Here is a 16,687-nt window from a genome sequence, read left to right as displayed (position 1 = left end):
CCTCCTCCTCCTCCTCCTTCTCCTCCTCCTCCTCTTTCAGTGCTGAGGATAGAACCCAGGGCCTTAGACATGCTAACCCCAGGCCCTACCACTGACTTATACCCCATCCTCTTCATTCTTTTTTACACACAGCATTCATGAATTATGCCTTATATTTATGAAGAGGAAGGGTAGGAAGACTCTACTAAATCGTTAATTCCTAAGGGCTAGAGCGATGACTTAGTGGTTAAGAGCACACACTGCTCTTACAGAGGACCTGGATTTTTTTCCCAGCACCCACATGGTGGCTAACAACTGTCTGTAACTCCAGTTCCAGGGGATTCAATGCCCTCTTCTAAACTTAACAGGCACAAGGCATGTGTATGATACACATACATAACATGCAGGCAAACACTTATACACATAAAACAAAAATAAACCTTCAAAAATCATTAATTCCTCAAATATTCATTGAGGCTTCACTTGTATTACACACTTTCTAAATGCCAGTGCAGAGTGAATAGAACAGAGACAATCTTTGCTTTCATAGAGAATATATGATATATATATTATATACATACATTCTATGGAGAGACCTGGAGAAAGAACTTCCAAGCAGAGAGAACTGCCGTATAAAGGCCTTGAGGTGGGAGCAGTTTAGTGTGCCAGAGAAAAAGCCGGCCAGAGCTGAAGGAGATAAAGAAAGAGGCTCAGATAGTGCAAGGCCTTTTAGGGCAGTCGAGGAGTTTGGTTTGCTTGTTAGTTTATTTATAAGGTGCTGAGGAATCAAACTCAGAGTTTTGCACATGCAAATCAAGTACTCTACCACTAAAATACATCCCTAGCCTGATATTTGGATTTTTTTGTTTTTGAGCCAGGGTGTCATGTAGCCTGGGGTGACCTCAAACTAGCTATGTAGCCAAGGACCTTGAACTTCTGACCATCCTGTCTCTACCTCTGCAGTGCTGGGATTATAGACATATACTTAGCACACCCAGTTTTACGTGGTTGTGGGGTTCTAACCCACTGAGCCACATCCCCAGTAGCTGAAGTTCGGACTTGAATGGTCATGAGAAGTCATTGGAGGTTTTGGAGGACAGAGACATAGTCTGAACTGTACTTTTGAAAAGCTCATTCCGGAGGCTTTCAGATGAATAGATTGTAGGAGGGCAAGAGGGCAGGAGAGGTGAGAGCCATAGAGCATGTGGCAGTCACCTAGTGTTTGATAGACAGGTGTGGTGGTGCATGCCTTTAATCCCAGCACTTGGGCAGGCAGATCTCTGTGAGTTCAAGGCCAGCCTGGTCTACATAGGGAGCTGCAGGTCAGCTGAAGCTATAGGGAGACCTTGTCTCAAAAAGACAAAAAGAAAAAAAAAGGTGTTTGATGAGGCAAGGAAGTTAAAAAAACACTTTCAAGGTAACACAGAAAGACTGGCTGATGTACTAGGGGAAAGAGAAGAATTGGGGTGACCAGTCTCTCCTGAGCTGTTAGGTGATTTGTTTGTTTGTTTGTTTGTTTGAGACAAGGTCTCATGTAGCTTTAGCTGACCTAGAACTTGCTTTGTAGACCAGGCTTGAACTCACAGAGATCTGCCTGCCTCTGCCTCCCAAATGCTGGGACTAAAGATACCTACCACCACACCCAGCCTATTTGTTTCTTTTGAGACAGGGTCTCACTATATATCTCAAGCTGACCTTAAGCTATATACTTCACCATCCTTCTGCCTGCTGAGTACTGGGATTGCAGGTATGCACTAGCACAGCTGGCCCACTGGATAAATTTGATGTTATTTACTGAGATGCCAAACAGTACCAGAATTCAGATTTGAACACATTAGGTAAGTTCATTGTGCTAATTATGCCCTCAGTTGGAAATGATGGATTGTCAGGGGTATACATAAGTCTTGGGCTCAACAGGAAAGAGGGGCTGGAGGAGTCATTAGCCTGTGGATGATATTTTAAACCAAGAGCCTGGAAGGAATCAGTTAGTGGATGTGGGTGGAGAAGAGCAGAGGACAAAGGGCAGAGTCCTTCATCATATCAACACTGGAAGAGGTGAGAGAGCCAAGGAAGGGACTAAGGTGGAGGAAACTTTGTTTTTCTATAATCAAGCAGAAAAGGCATCTGAGAAAGAGACCTCTGGTCTCCACCATCTCCTTAATGCTGAAAGGTTTAATAAGATGAGGGCAGAGGCTCAGCCACAGTGCCTGACGAGATAGAAGCCCCTAGAACCTAATGAGCATTACTGTACTGTAGTGAAGGCCGATTCAACTGGGAGGAGTGTATAAGGATTGAAGAGAATAGTAAGCAAATTATCTGTCTCTGTCTGTTTCTCATTTTGATTCTAATACTAAGCAAAAAGACTGAGATAAATGTGGAATCAGGGAGGGAGTTTTTGAGACAGGGAACATTGCTGCCTATTTGTATGCTGATGGAAATAATTCAGTGGAAAGAAATATTTTGACGACATCCAGAAAGAAGTCAGGAAGGGAGCCGGCAGGTCAGTCTTCCAGACCGAGGCTTATCTCCTCCTTATGGGAGGGACACCAAAGGAGATAGCTTGACCTTGTCAGAGGTCAAGGCCTAGGTCACAAGGAAAACTCAGTGCTCCCGGGTGAGGTTGAGAACACTCCTGATCAGAAATCTGGCATGAAGCTTTTCGTCAGACAGTTAGAAGCTGACAGAGCCACTTGAAAATCCAGTAGACTTCTCACCTTGTACACATCAATATTCTGTCCTCAGGCCACTCATGTTCAGGCAGTGGGTGAGCACACGGGTCCTGTCCCAGTACTCAACTAGCATCTGAGTGGCGGGAACACTACAGATTTTCAAGTCAAGCGGGGGAACTTGGGCTATTTACTATTTGCCAGCTGTGTGACTTCAGATACACATTTAACATGTTTTATCTTCTTTTCATTCTTTTTATTTTTTTCTCAGACCAAGTACCTTTTTCCAGCACATGAGTTTATTATAAAATTACATATCTAAGATTTCAAAATTATTTTTAATTTTTATTTAGGTGTTTGTGTGTGAGTATACACACGTGTGTGCACAGGTGCCCGTGGAGGGTGTCAGATCCCCTGGAACTGGAGTTCTAGGCAGCTGTGAGCTGTCTGACATGGGTGCTGGGAATTGAACTCTGGTCCTCTAAAAGCAGCACATGTTCTTAACCGCTGAGGCATCTCTCCAGTCACTTTTTTTTTTTTTTTTTTTTTTTTTTTTTAAAAAGTTCCCTTATGGTGGGTCTCCCTGTAGCTCCAGCAGTCCTGGAACTCACTATGTAGACCAGGATGGCCTTGAACTCACAGAGATCCACCTGCCTCTGCCTCCCAAGTGCTGGGACTATAAGCGTGTGCCACCATGCCCGGCCAGTCACTTATTTTTATACTTTTAAATACTCATTTTTTTAAATTTTAAAATTCTGTGTCTGTATATATTTTAATTATGTGTCTATGTCTGGGTGTGGGTTTGTGCACATGAGTACATGTCCCTGTGGAGGCCAGAGGATTCCTTGGAGCTGAAATTATATGCAGTTGTGAGCCACACAGTTATGGATGCTGGAAATCAAACTTGGGTCCTCTGAAAAAGCAGCACATGCTCTTAACTGCTGAGCCATCTCTCCAGCCCCATTTTAATTCTTTAATGCCTTTCTCTATTGAATTTGTATTTCACAAAGTTAATTTTTTCCAATACATGTTTTACTGCAACGTAAAATACCTACAGAAGTGTGCACAAAACATAAGAGTAGACAGTTGATGAATTACCAGAGTGAACAGGACGCAGAACACCATCAGCATCATAGTACCACAGTGCCCCTCAAGCCTCCTCCCCAAGGGTAATAATACCTATCTTGACTTCCCACTCCATAGGTTAGGCTTGTCTGATTTTTTTTCTTTTTTAAAAGATTTTAATTTTACTTATGTGTATGTGTTATGCTGTGAATCGCAGGTACCCAGGGAAGCCAGAAAAGGATGTTGGTTCCCCTAGAGCCGGAGTTACAGGCGGTTGGGAATCATCTGACATAGGTTCTAGGGCTCAAACTCAGGTCTTCTAGAAGAGCAGGAAGAACTCTTAACTACTTAGCCCCAGTCTTGTCTGGACTCAATCAGAATAAATTCTCTATCTGGCATCTTTCACTCCGCTTTTTGACAGTGAAGTTCAACTGTGTTGCTGTCTATGGCATTTGAAAACCTTCATCCTGTGCAGTATTCCATTGAATGAATATATCACAACTTATTTAGCCACTTTCTTGTTAATGGAAATTTGGGTTGTTTCCAGTCTGGGGTTATTACAAACAAGGCTGCTTGGAATATTTTTCTTGCACTTATGACTTCATTTCTGTTTGGTATGTAGCTAAGAGTGGAATTTATGGTTCATAGGAAATACACAACACAGGAATTCTTTCAATAAGGATGGTGCTACTAATCTGAAGGACCTTTGTGAAGATCAAATGTAAAACTGTGAAGAAGGTCTAAGACAGTGCTTTGCGAGCTGGAGAGATGGTTCATCGGTTAAGAGCACTGGCTGCTTTTGCAGAGGACCTGGGTTCGATTCCCATTACCCACATGGTAGCTAATAAACTGTCCCTCCAATTCCAGGGGATTCAACACCCTCTTCTGACATCCATGGACACTGCACAACACAGGTGCACTTACACACATATACTCAAATACATAAAATAAAAATAATAAATAAAAAAAATTTTAAGGCAGTGCTTTGCAAATAGTAGGCACTTAGTAGATAGCTCCTGGTCCTTTCCATGTGAGCCCACCTTTGAAAGAACAACTAAAGTACTTATTGGACATGCTATGCTTGCTGTCCTCCTGGCCCTCTCTTTTAAGACCTGGACATGTCCCTAAAACCTGGCTCAGATTCCTTTACCCTGGGACTCTCTAGCTTTCTAAAAGGTGATGACCTAAAGGAGTCTTCCCCTTCATGACTTCTCATTCTTAGCTTTACTTGCTCTGAATGTGGTCCATCTTCTCTTTAAGTTTTCAGGCTCTTTCTGGTTTTATTTTCCTCTTTAATGTATGTCTGAGTTTGGAGTCGTTCTAAACATTATTCTCAGTCCTCAAGTTCAATCCTTATCCAACATGCCATCATCCCAGTGTGGATGAAACTAACCGTCAGCATTTCTATTCCATACCCAAGCTTCTGAACATGCCTGGAGAAAATAGCACAGCCATGCATATTAGTGCTTTAGTGCTCCATAGCCTTAGCCAAGCCCTCAAGGCTGCCAGAAAGCTTTGCTATGTACATCTCACTCCCCTGAGAGGTTATTCCAAAAGTCATCCTTTTTCTACAAACCCTATTGTCAACCATCTCTCTTTTTACCCTACCCAAAGGCTCTAGCCTCATGTTCCACTGAGAAACATGAAGCCATCAGGGAGATCAGGGAGGATGCCTGAAAACAGATCAGCATCCCTGTGTGCAAGCCTTCCTTCTCTTTCATCCCATGGAAATGACATCTTTTCTTCTCTCCTAGGCTGGTCTCTCCAAACCACTTTTTTTTTTTTTTTTTTTTTTTTTGGTCTTTTTGAGACAGGGTCTCCCTATAGCCCCAGCTGTCCTGGAACTCACTATGTAGACCAGGCTGGCCTTGAATTCACAGAGATCCGCCTGCCTCTACCTCCCAAGTGCTGGGATTAAAGGCAAGCGCCACTGCCCGGCACTTCCAACCACTTTTGTACTCCACTCTGTCCTGCCTCCACAGGGACCTTTGCGACTTTAAGCATCCCCTGCTTTTATGTTCAGCATCCTGTCTACTGTCTGCAGGTCTCAGTTCATCGTTTACTTCCTAGCCGAGCTATAGAAAAAGTATCATCACCCAGCATCACCTGCCAGTTTCTGCTTCATTGATGCAAGAACACCAGCTGTGATGGGGCCAAGGACCTCCCTGCTGCTCTGTCCCAGCATGTTTTGGTCTTCATTCTATTTGTTTGGTCTGGAATTTAACCACTCTCTCATTCTTAAAACATTCACTTCTTTTGGCAACAAGACACCACATTTGCCTGGTTTCCCTTTTCTCTAGCTGTTTGTCTCTCTGGTCTCAGCTGAGAGTCATTCTCCCTGTAATGCTTCCCTATTATTGTCCTCTAGGACTCTGCCTTTCTTCAGCACTCTCCCCAGGTGCCTTCATCCAGTCCTACAGATACTGCTCGGTGTCTGTCTCTAGCCCAGATCTCTATTTTGGGTTCTAGATCAGAGTGCCTCAAATTTAACCAGTCTAAAAATAAATTACTCACTGTCACCCCACCTTACCCCTAAACCTGCTTTTCCTCCTGCATTCTGTGCTATGGTGACTCAAAGCACCATCTAACGTGGCACGAGGGCATAGTAGTGGGGGTTAACCAGCTCTAATCCTCCCAGTTTTCTGACTTTGCTAGGGATAGCACCTTGCTTATTCTCCTCTGTGATCTCTAAAGCCCACCCTCCTCTCTCTTCTACCTCCATTACCTCCAATCATATCACTATCAGTTACCAAGTAGAAGAATGTCATGACCATCTATCTGATCTTTCTGTCTCTTTTCTCTCACCATCGCAATCCATCCTCCCCTCAGCTGCCAGAGCCTTGTTAGAAAATGAAATCATGATCTTGACACTCACTGCAGAAAAGCCTTCAATTGCTCAACTGAGCTTCCACAATCAAATTTACCTTCCTTAGCGTGGCTTGGAAGGCCGGTAGTGATCCAGCACCTCTGTCACTCTCAAGATACTAATTCTCCTTTCACCTCTACCCTTTGCTGCAGTTGTAGGCCATTCATTAGTTCGTCATAGCTGCCAAGCCTTGGCATGCTCCTTCGGTGCCTTTGAATGTTCCATCATCTCTAACTAGGATTCTAGGTCTATGTAACCCTTACTTCTCTTGTGAGGCTAAACTCACTTGCTACCTTCTTTAGAAAGCTTTTCTGATCTCCATTCTGGGTTGTATGGTCCATTTCCATGTTGACAATCACCATCTGCAGCTACTGGCACTTCACACCCCCCAGATACCCATAGCACATTGCTTCAGCATTGCACCTTTAGTTCTTCCCCAAACTATTATTTCTCCTCCCCTCCTCTCTTCCTCCCCTCCTTCCCTCCTCCCCTCCTCTCCTCCTCCCTTCCTCCCTTCCCTCCTTCCCTCCTCTCCTTCTCCTCTTCCCCTCTTCCTTCTCCATTAGTACCTCTTCCTCCTTCTTTTATTCAAAAAAATCTTTATTATTGTGTGGGTATGATGTGGGCAGCAGGCTCACATTTGTCACAGTGCACATCATGGCACATATGTGGAGGTCAGAGGACAACTTTTGGGAGTTAGTTCTCCTTCCACCATGGGTTCTGGGGATGGAACGCAGGTTTTCAGGCTCAGTGAGTAAAAGTGCTTGTTGCACAAGTCTGATAAGAAGGAGGAGAAGGAGGAAAGCCTGCAAATGCTATTTTTATTTTATTTATTATATGTGTGCCCATGCACACACATGCCACAGTGCACTTGTGAAAATCAGAGGTCAACTTGTGGAAGTCAATTCTCTCCTTCCACCATGTGGGTCCTGGGGATGGAACTCATGTCATTAAGCTTGGTGACAGGCTTCTTTATCTACCAAGCCAGCCCCAAATGCTATTCTTATCAAATCTATTTGAATACAAAAGTTGTGAACTCACCTATATTCTTCTGAGACTTTGCTGTTGTTGTTGTTGTTGATGGTTTTTTTGTTTTGTTTTATTTTTGGGTCTTTTTGAGACAGGGTCTTCCTGTAGCCCCAGCTAGCCTGGAACTCACTATGTAGACCAGGCTGGCCTTGAACTCACAGAGATCTGCCTGCCCCTGCCTCCCAAGTGCTGGGACTACAGGTGAGCACCACCACGCCCAGCCTGTTGTTGATGTTTTTGAGACAGGATCTTATTGAGTAGCCTTGACTGGCCCGGAACTTGCTATATAGACCAGGCTGGCCTAGAACTCACAGAGATCAGCCTGCTTCTGCCTCCTAGGTGCTGGGATTAAAGGTGTATACCACCACGTCCAGCTCTTCTGAGACTTTTTGAAAATATTATTTTGTGTCCAAATTCTCAAATGAAAGGGGATTTGGCAGAGATCCTCCACCCTGCTCCAGTTTCTATAAACAACCAAGGAAATCAGTTCCAAATTCATTCACACCCTGGGGAAGAAGGTTCTTGGGGAGAATCTCTGTCATATTTTCCCTACAGTTTGAATTTATTCCATTATCCTTCCTTCTTTTGACTCTCTCTTTTTTTCAGTTCTGTAGCAATCTGAGATAATAGACTAATACTTTCAGCCTGATCCAAGTTCACTGATCCTTGGACCAGTGAGGGTCACTGAAGAAGACAACCATTTGCTGTCTGAAGCCTTCAGCTCTCAGCATCTAAATTCCTCCTTTACGTGTCCAGAAAAGGCCAAGAGTTTTGTCTCTAGAGCTGGAAAAAGCAATACAGCGTCCCTAGAGAACTTATCAGAAGCATGTGTCAATCTGGATCCATCCCCTGTGTCCCCCAGCAGAAGAGGGAACTGTCTTCCTCATGGTATTCATAGAACCAACCCTGTGGGAGCCCAATGCCTTGATGTATAGATATGATGCCTGGAAAGGTCTGGAGAGGACACTTCTGCAACCATGGAAACTCAGACATGTCCTTCTGAAGTCAGAGTTTATGAGCTGGAGCAAAGGAGTACAGAACTGATGTTAGGCCCTTGCAGACAAACGGTCATCTTTTCTTAGCCAGACTTCTGCAAGAGAATTAAGTCCCACAGAAAATACATTGAATGACTATTTCTTTAATTCCCACTGTTGTCCATTTTGTACTGCTACAACAGAATGTCATACTGGGGAATTATTTATTTATTTTATTTTTTTGGAGACAGGTTTTCATGTAGCCTAGGCTGGCCTTAAATTTGTTATGTAGCCAAAGATGACTTTGAACTCCTGATTCTCCCACCTACACCTAAGTGCTAGGATCACAGGCATGTACACCATGCCTGGCTAGGTGGGGCAGTTTTTAAAGATCTGAAATATATTTTGGTCACAGTTCTAGAGGGTGTGAAATCTATATTGGAGGAGTTGCATTAAGAGGGATAACTTTTGCTTTTTTTTTTTTTTTTCTGTTCAGCCAGTTCACATAGAGGACAGGCACTGAGAAACCCTCCCCCTTCGGTTCACAGCTCCTTTAATCTGTCCCACAAGCACAGCCACTTTATAATTTTTTTTTTAAGGTCTCATTATGTAGCCCTGGCTGGCCTGGAGCTCACTGTGTAGACCAGGCTGGCCTGATCTCACAGAGATCCACCTGCTTTTGCCTCCTGGGTGTGGGGACAAAAGTTGTGCCCCACCATGCCTGCAACCAGGGCCTTCTTGCTGAATTATCTCCTGGCAGAAAGAGGGAGGAAGGCTGGAGAGAAAGAGCTAGCAGGTGTGCAAGAGGCAGCAGAACTTTGTGTGAGGAAGGCACTGACACAGCAGCAGCATTAATTCATTCAGTGTTTCCAGGACCAAACTTCTCCCATGTGGTCCCACCTTCCAACACCACCACACTGAGGATTAAGTCACTAACACATGAACAACAGGGACCCCATTTCAACCATCACCCTGCCAAAGATACCAAATAGCTAACCCCATTCTCAATCCGTAAAAAAGAAATTGCTTCATAGCATAATGGATACCTTGTCAGGTTGGAAGTTTTCGGTTTTGTTTCCAGGTCCTTCCTGCGATCCTTGCTTTAAAGAGCAGTATGCTGCTTCCAGGTTTAGTTTTAATATAAGACTTACAGGTCAGGCGTGGTGGCGCATGACTTTAATCCCTCCCCATACCTCTGTGAGACCGAGGCCAGCCTGATCTACATAACAAGTTCCAGACAAGCCAGGGCTACAGAGTGAGATGATGTCTCAAAAAATATTTGTCAGCATACAAAGTAATAGGTTTCATTATGGCACTCATGCCTATATATCATTTTACTTTGTTTTTATTCATTCCTCTCCGCCACTGCCTCCCCCCATCCCCTCCTCCAACCCTTGTAGAGAGGAGGTCCCATACCCCAAAAGCCCCTCCTGCTTTTGTGTCACATGAACTCCACTGCTCTCACTTTGCTCCTCTCCACCCCCAGCTCATGCCTTAGGAGCTCTTCCTCCTCGAGTTCATACTTCTTTCTTTTCCTTTGGTTCTTGAGATCATCCTATGCATCTTATGTTTTCTTATTTTTTTTCTTGGCTTATCATATTAGTCATTTTCCCATATCACAAGAAATTCTTCCTAAATATCATTTTCTGTGGATGTCTTCGTAGTCCATCATATGGCTGTGTTGAATCATTTGCCTATATTTGGACATTTACATGGTTCCCCATAAATACACTTTCCAAGGCCCCAAACAGATCCCCAGAACCTCAGCTCAAGCTCCTTCCCTTGGCCTTTGGCGCCCATCCCCAGAGAGATGAAACCAGCCAAACTAGATGATAAATAGAACCATTAACACACTGTTCTCCCAGGGGAACTTTAGAGCTCCCTGGTGAAACAAAATTCCCAAAGGAGAGAAGAGACTCCCTGGGCACTGGAAATGTGGGGGTGATGGGGAACCTGCTGGAAAGACACTTGGTAGCCTGGGGAAACATGAGGCCATGAATGTTATTTTTAAGAGGATCACGTTCCTGATGTTGGATTATCTGCCAAGCAGAGAGCACTTTCCCTCTCTCAGTCACCTCCCTGGGGATATGTCAGTGTGTATGCACCATGGATGAGCAGATGTGTCCAGTTTCTTTCTGCCTTGGAAGGAAGACTTGTTATTCAAAAAACAACCAGGGACTGTGGACATAGCTCATTTGGTTTGGTTATGGTGCCTGCTACTCAGGCATGAGGTCCTGGGTTTGATCCCAAGTGCTGCAAAACAAAAGAGCAGCAACAAAAAATACAACAAGAACAAAAACGCAAGGCTTCAGCCTTGGACATTTTCTAGTCTAGGCAGTATATCAAGAAAGGAGCTTAACTAATCTACCTTTCTGCTTCTGAGGAGGCCCTACTCCAAAGACATTCTTAAATACCATACCAAATGCACACAATACCAAGTCAGGAAACAAAGTAAGTTCCCCTTCCATGAAAACCACAAAGAAGCATCTTACACTTAGAAGCCCATCATACTGCATGGCCAAGTTCATCCAGGCACAATGATGACAGAGCCTAATACCTCTTGTCTGTGTCAAGCTTTGTGGGCTCCCTCTATATCACTCATGTGAGCCTCTTGTGGGCTTGATAAAGCAGATGAGCTTTTTAAAAAAAAAACAAAACAGGCCAGGCGTGGTGGCCCACACCTTTAATTCCAGCACTTGGGAGGCAGAGGCAGGTGGATCCTCTGTGAGTTCGAGTCCAGCCTGGTCTACAGAGTGAGTTCCAGGCAGCTGGAGCTACAGGGAGACCCTGTCTCAAAAAGACCAAAAAAAAAAAAACCCAGTATTTTTATTTTACATGTATCAGTGTTTTGCCTGCATATGTGTAAGCATACCCTTCCAGTACAATGCTTGGGGAGGTCAGAAGAGAGGGTCAGATCTCCTGGAACTGGACTTATGGGCAGTAATTAGCTGCTACGCTGGGTCCTGGGAACTGAACCCTGGTCTTCTGCAAGAGCAGCCTCTGAACCATCTCTCCATCCTCAATGCAGATGATCTTTAACCTACCTGACAGATATAGATACTGAGCCTGCCAGAGGTCATATAGCTGCTGCCCAGAAAGATCTGGATTCTTTCTCTTGACCTTAAGTTGCAATAAACTGTACATAACTTAATAGAAAAAAAAAGAGAGAGAGAGAAAAACAATGGGGCTGGAGAGATGCCTCAGAGGTTAAGAGCACTTACTGCTCTTGCAGAGGACCTGGGTCAGGTTCCCAGTACCCACATGGTGGCTAACAACTGTCCATAACTCCATTTCCAGGGATTCTAACATACTCTTCTGGACTATGTGGGCACTGCATACACATGTTGTGCTTACATATGTACAGGCAAACACTCATGCGCATAAAATAAGAAATAGTAATAATAAATAAAATATTTTAAAAACAAAAACAACTCATAGAAAACAAAGCTCTGTCCCTCCACTAGAATGCAGTGTATTTGCTAGTTTTCATTTATGAAACATACCATGTGTCTCAAATTCTAGGCAAGGTGCTGCTCAGTCCTTGTGGCTACCTCAGCCTAGTTTCCCAACCCTTTGCACACCCTGAAAACCCACTGTCCTCTGAGATGGGCTCTGGCCTGGCCTGCATTGCCTGCCCACAGATTCTGATGAACGGCTGCCAGGAAGTACTCTAGGGGCTTCTGTGGTCACTCCTTCCCCTGCAAGCCTGGCAGAAGCCTGGGGTTCTGGCTCCCTTTCCCAAACCTCCTTACCTCCTTTCCATAGACTTTAGATTCATTCACTCAGCTTCTCTCTTCTCTTCAACTCTCTCTCTCTCTCTCTCTCTCTCTCTCTCTCTCTCTCTCTCTCTTCCCGCTTTTCTCCCCAAGCCTAGCTGTAGAAGCTAAAGACACTGGAGCCAACCATGCAAGTGTAGGGTTTTTACAGCTCATCACAAACAAGTAAACACAAGGAAAAAAATGGATCCTCATGAGCAGTGTCAGCCACCCTAGGTGGCCGTCCCATACAGCCACCACATGTTACATGTATGAATGTTTTGCCTGAATGTATGTAAGTGCACCTGTGCATGCTTAGTGCCCACAGAAGCCAGAAGATGGTATTGGAGCCCCTGGAACTGGAGTTGTGGATGGTTTTGAGCCTCTATATAAATGCTGAGAACCAAACCCGAGTCCTCTGCAAGAGCCACCAGTGCTCTTAACTGCTAAGCCATCTCTCCAGCCCCAGAAATTTTATTTTGAGGTACCGAAGAGAGCTCAGTCAAGCAAGTGCTTTCTGTACAACCAAGAAGATCTAGTTTGATCCCCAGAGCCCACACAAAAAAGCCAGACACGAGTGCATGTACTTGTAAGCCTAGGGCTGAGGAGTGGAGACAGGTATATTCCTTGTGTTGTGCCAGCTAGTCTAGCCTGGGTGAGCTTCAAGCTGATGAGAGACCTTCACAAAAAACAAGGTGGATGGCTTCTGAGGAACAATACCTTAGGTTGCCTTCTGACTTATGCACACACACACACACACACACACACACACACACACACACCTCCCTGTGAGCATGCGACACACCACACATACAAAAACAATTTTGTTTTGATTACATGTTGAAGTGGCACTACTTTGAATGGGTTCAAAGCATACACTGTTAAAATTAATTTCACCTGTTTCATCTTTTTTGTAATATGGCTACTAGAACATTTTGGGTGCTATCAAAAAAAAGTGCAGTTCAGTGAATTTTTTTCACTATATTCACAAAGTTGTGCAATTAATACCACTACCTAATTCCAGAATATTTTTAATAACCTGCCCCCAAAACTTTTATAGAGCTAGCAAGATGATTCAGTGGGCAGGTGTGTTTGCCACCAACCCTGATGACTGGAGTTTGATCCCCAGGAACCACATGGAGGAAGGAGAGGGCAGACTCCCCCAAGTTGTCCTCTGACCTCCAAGTTTATTGTGGTAGTGTGCACATCCTTGGGCCCAAACAAATAAATGCATTTATCAAAAAAAAAACAAACAAACAAAAAAAAAAACAACCAGGGCTTGAGAGATGGCTCAGTAGTTAAGAACACTAGCTGTTCTTACAGAGAACCTGGGTTCCCACCACATGGCTGCTAACCACTGTCCTTAACTCCAGTTCCAGGAGACCTGACCTCCAGAGTCTCATCTGGCCTCCGTGGGCATTACATGCATGGGTGCACTTACATGCAGGCAAAACACTCATATACATTTAACACTCATATACATTTAAAATAAAACAGGAGTTGGAGAGATGGCTCAGCAGTTAAGTGCACTGGCTGCTCTTGCAGAGGACCCATGTTTGATTCCTAGCACCCCGATATAGCGGCTAAACTATCTGTAACTCCAATTCCAGGAGATCTGATGCCCTCTTCTAACCTCTGCGGGCATTGTATGAAATGGATGCACTTACAAACATACAGACAATACTCTCATACACATAAAATTAATAATAATAAAAAATACCTGTAACCACCAGCATTCACACTTCCAGAACTCCCCTAGTCCCTCGAAAACAAATCCATTCTGGCTTCCTTGGATTTTCACATGCATTTTCATTTTCATACTACATGTAGTCTTTGGGGTCTGGTTTCTTTTTTTTATTTATTTATATATTTTTTAAATTTTATTATTTTTATTTTATGTGTATGCGTGTATTCCCTGCATGTAGGTCAGTGCACCCATGTCATGCAATGCCCCCAGAGGTCAGAAGAGGCTGTCGGATCCCCTGGAACTGGAGTTAGGACAGTTGTTAGCTGCCATGTGGGTGTTGGGATTCGAACCCAGGTCTTCTGCAAGAACAACCAGTGTTCTTAACTGCTGAGCCATCTCTCCAGCTCAGGGGTCTGGTTTCTTTATTTTCCAAGTTTCCATAATTTGGAATGGTACTTTGTTCTTTTATTATGGCAGAATATTTTTCCACTCTGTGGTTAAACCATATTTTATTTATCCATTCATCAGATGGGTGGTTTCCACTCCGAGGCTGTTATGAATAATGCTGCCATGAGCATTTGCATGTAAGTTTTTGTGTGGACATCTTAGTTCTCTTGGGTATGTGCCTAGGCATGGAACTGCTGGCCCCATGGTAACCTTGTGGTTAACTTTCTGAGGAGCTACCATACTGCTTTCCATTACAGCTGCACCATTTATATTCTTAGCAGCAGTATGTGAGCGTCTCAGCTTCTCTACATCCTTATTAACAATTATTGTTTGACTTTTATTTATTATAGACACCTACTGGATATGAAGAACATCTCAATGTGATTTTTGCCAATCTCTAAGGATGTTTTATCACATTTGAGGCATTTTCCTTGCCTTCTTCTGCAACTCCTTTCCTCTCCCTGAAGACTCACTTGGCTGAGTCGCCTTCTTCCTGTGGTCTTCATTTCTGCTTACTCACCAGGGACTCCCAAATCTACATCTCAGGCCCACATCTCTTTCCTGAGCCACATATCCCTTTTAATGCTAACATGTCAGGCATTAAACTGTCATGCCCAAAACAATCCCTCACCTCTATTGCCACCTTCATCTATCTCTCTCCTAATTCCTTGTTATTCAGGCAACCAAACTAGATAACTCAGAGTCATACGCTGTTCCTCCTTACTGTTCCCCCACTTTACTGCATCTCATTAGTGGTACCCCAGAAGTGTGGGTGGGATATGCCTCCTCTCTAGGTGCTCACTGATCATCTTGGTCCCAGACCTCCCAACTGCTCCCCTGGACTGTTGCAGTAGCCTCTTAGGTCTGCAGCGTATCAGTTTCTCCTAGCTTCCACTCTGTTCTCCGAGTAGCTGCTGCTGTTATCTTTCTGAAGCACAAATCTGATTGCTACCTCTTTGTTAGGAGACTGTATGCAAGATGGGCATTGTGGCCCACACCTATAATCCTAGCACTACTAGAACTTGCCTCTAGTCCCAAATGGCCTACCCTGGAGGAGTCCACCTCTGGAGCTTTTCTCTGGGTTTCCACTCCCCCTGTTCATTCATACTAAATCAAGGCCACTTGGCATCCTCAATTATAATGACCTATATCCTGCCTCTTTCCTCCTCAATCTTGACTTCTGAGCCAGGGCTAGGAGAGGCAGCTCATCTAGTTCAGTTTGAGTATAAGAGCAAGGAGAATCACTATTGTTGTCTATATAAGATAATTCTAAGTACTTTTTTAAAGTTTCTGTCTTATGTTGGGTAAGGTAATGCTTGTCTGTAATTCCAGCTGTAGAGGCTGAAAAAAGGAGGTTCTGGAGCTTGAGGCCAGCCTGGACTACACTGTAAGATCTTATCTCAAAGCAACAACAGCTGTGTGTGGTGGTACATACCTATAATCCTCCCCACTGTAGAGGCAGAGGCACTAATTCAAGACCAACCTCGTCTACATAGTGAATTCCAGGCCAGCCAAGGCTTAGCAGTGAGATCCTGTTTCCAAAAACAAACAAAAAAAAAACCCCAACTCAAATGGACAGCAAGGCCATGAAGTGCCCTTGTTCTTTGCTATGGCCAGTGTAGAGGGAGAGGGGATGCAGAGCCAGGCACAGGCCAGGCCATAGAGGACCTGTGTGCCCAGCAGGAAGTCTGAACTTCATCCTGAGAGCATGGGTCCTATTGAACAGATTTAATAGACAGCCACCTCTCCAGCTACTGTGTTTGGATGGCTCAGAGAGAATGAATACAGGAAAGGGGGAGGCCAGTTGAGAGGTGAGAAAGGACAGTGGTCCACACCGGAGCATGGCCTCAGGATGATGAGGGAGGAAATGGGGATATAAATGAAGGAACATGGTGAGCAGGGGGATTCAAGGCTGATTCCAATGTGTGAGGCCATGGCATACCATTCTCTAAGATGGACAAGACAGGAAGGTGGTCTCTCCCCTGACATCCTCTGCTCTTGTTTTTTCTATTAGGTTTAAGACTGTTACAGCATTTGCAGGAGCCAATGAAAAATAAAAATTGTTCAGAATTAAGACTTTCAGGTTGAGGCAGAATGACTGCAAGTTTGAGGTCAGCTTGGGCTACATAGTGAGACACTCTAACAAAACAGAAAAGTCAAAGGGAAAAAGAATGAAGACTTTCAGGATGGCAAAAGGATTGCATTAAACGAAGCCCGGA

At 44.2% G+C, this 16,687-nt stretch overlaps 1 protein-coding gene and 1 non-coding gene across 2 annotated transcripts in view; one reads left to right on the top strand and one right to left on the bottom strand.

Annotated features, from left to right (window-relative positions):
* Nucleotides 1–16,687, top strand: part of Lmod1 (leiomodin 1) — a 44,356-nt gene that overhangs the window by 7,257 nt on the left and 20,412 nt on the right. The gene's annotated exons all lie outside the window — the stretch shown is intronic.
* On the bottom strand, nt 9,062–9,202 carry LOC115069892. Its single transcript, XR_003849135.1, has one exon. It is a non-coding gene; the product is annotated as a small nucleolar RNA SNORA29 (small nucleolar RNA).

The sequence above is a fragment of the Nannospalax galili genome, unplaced genomic scaffold, assembly GCF_000622305.1.
Source record: "Nannospalax galili isolate Female #2095 unplaced genomic scaffold, S.galili_v1.0 scaffold113, whole genome shotgun sequence".
Taxonomy (NCBI): domain Eukaryota; kingdom Metazoa; phylum Chordata; class Mammalia; order Rodentia; family Spalacidae; genus Nannospalax; species Nannospalax galili.
This window is presented reverse-complemented; position numbering and strand designations above follow the sequence as displayed.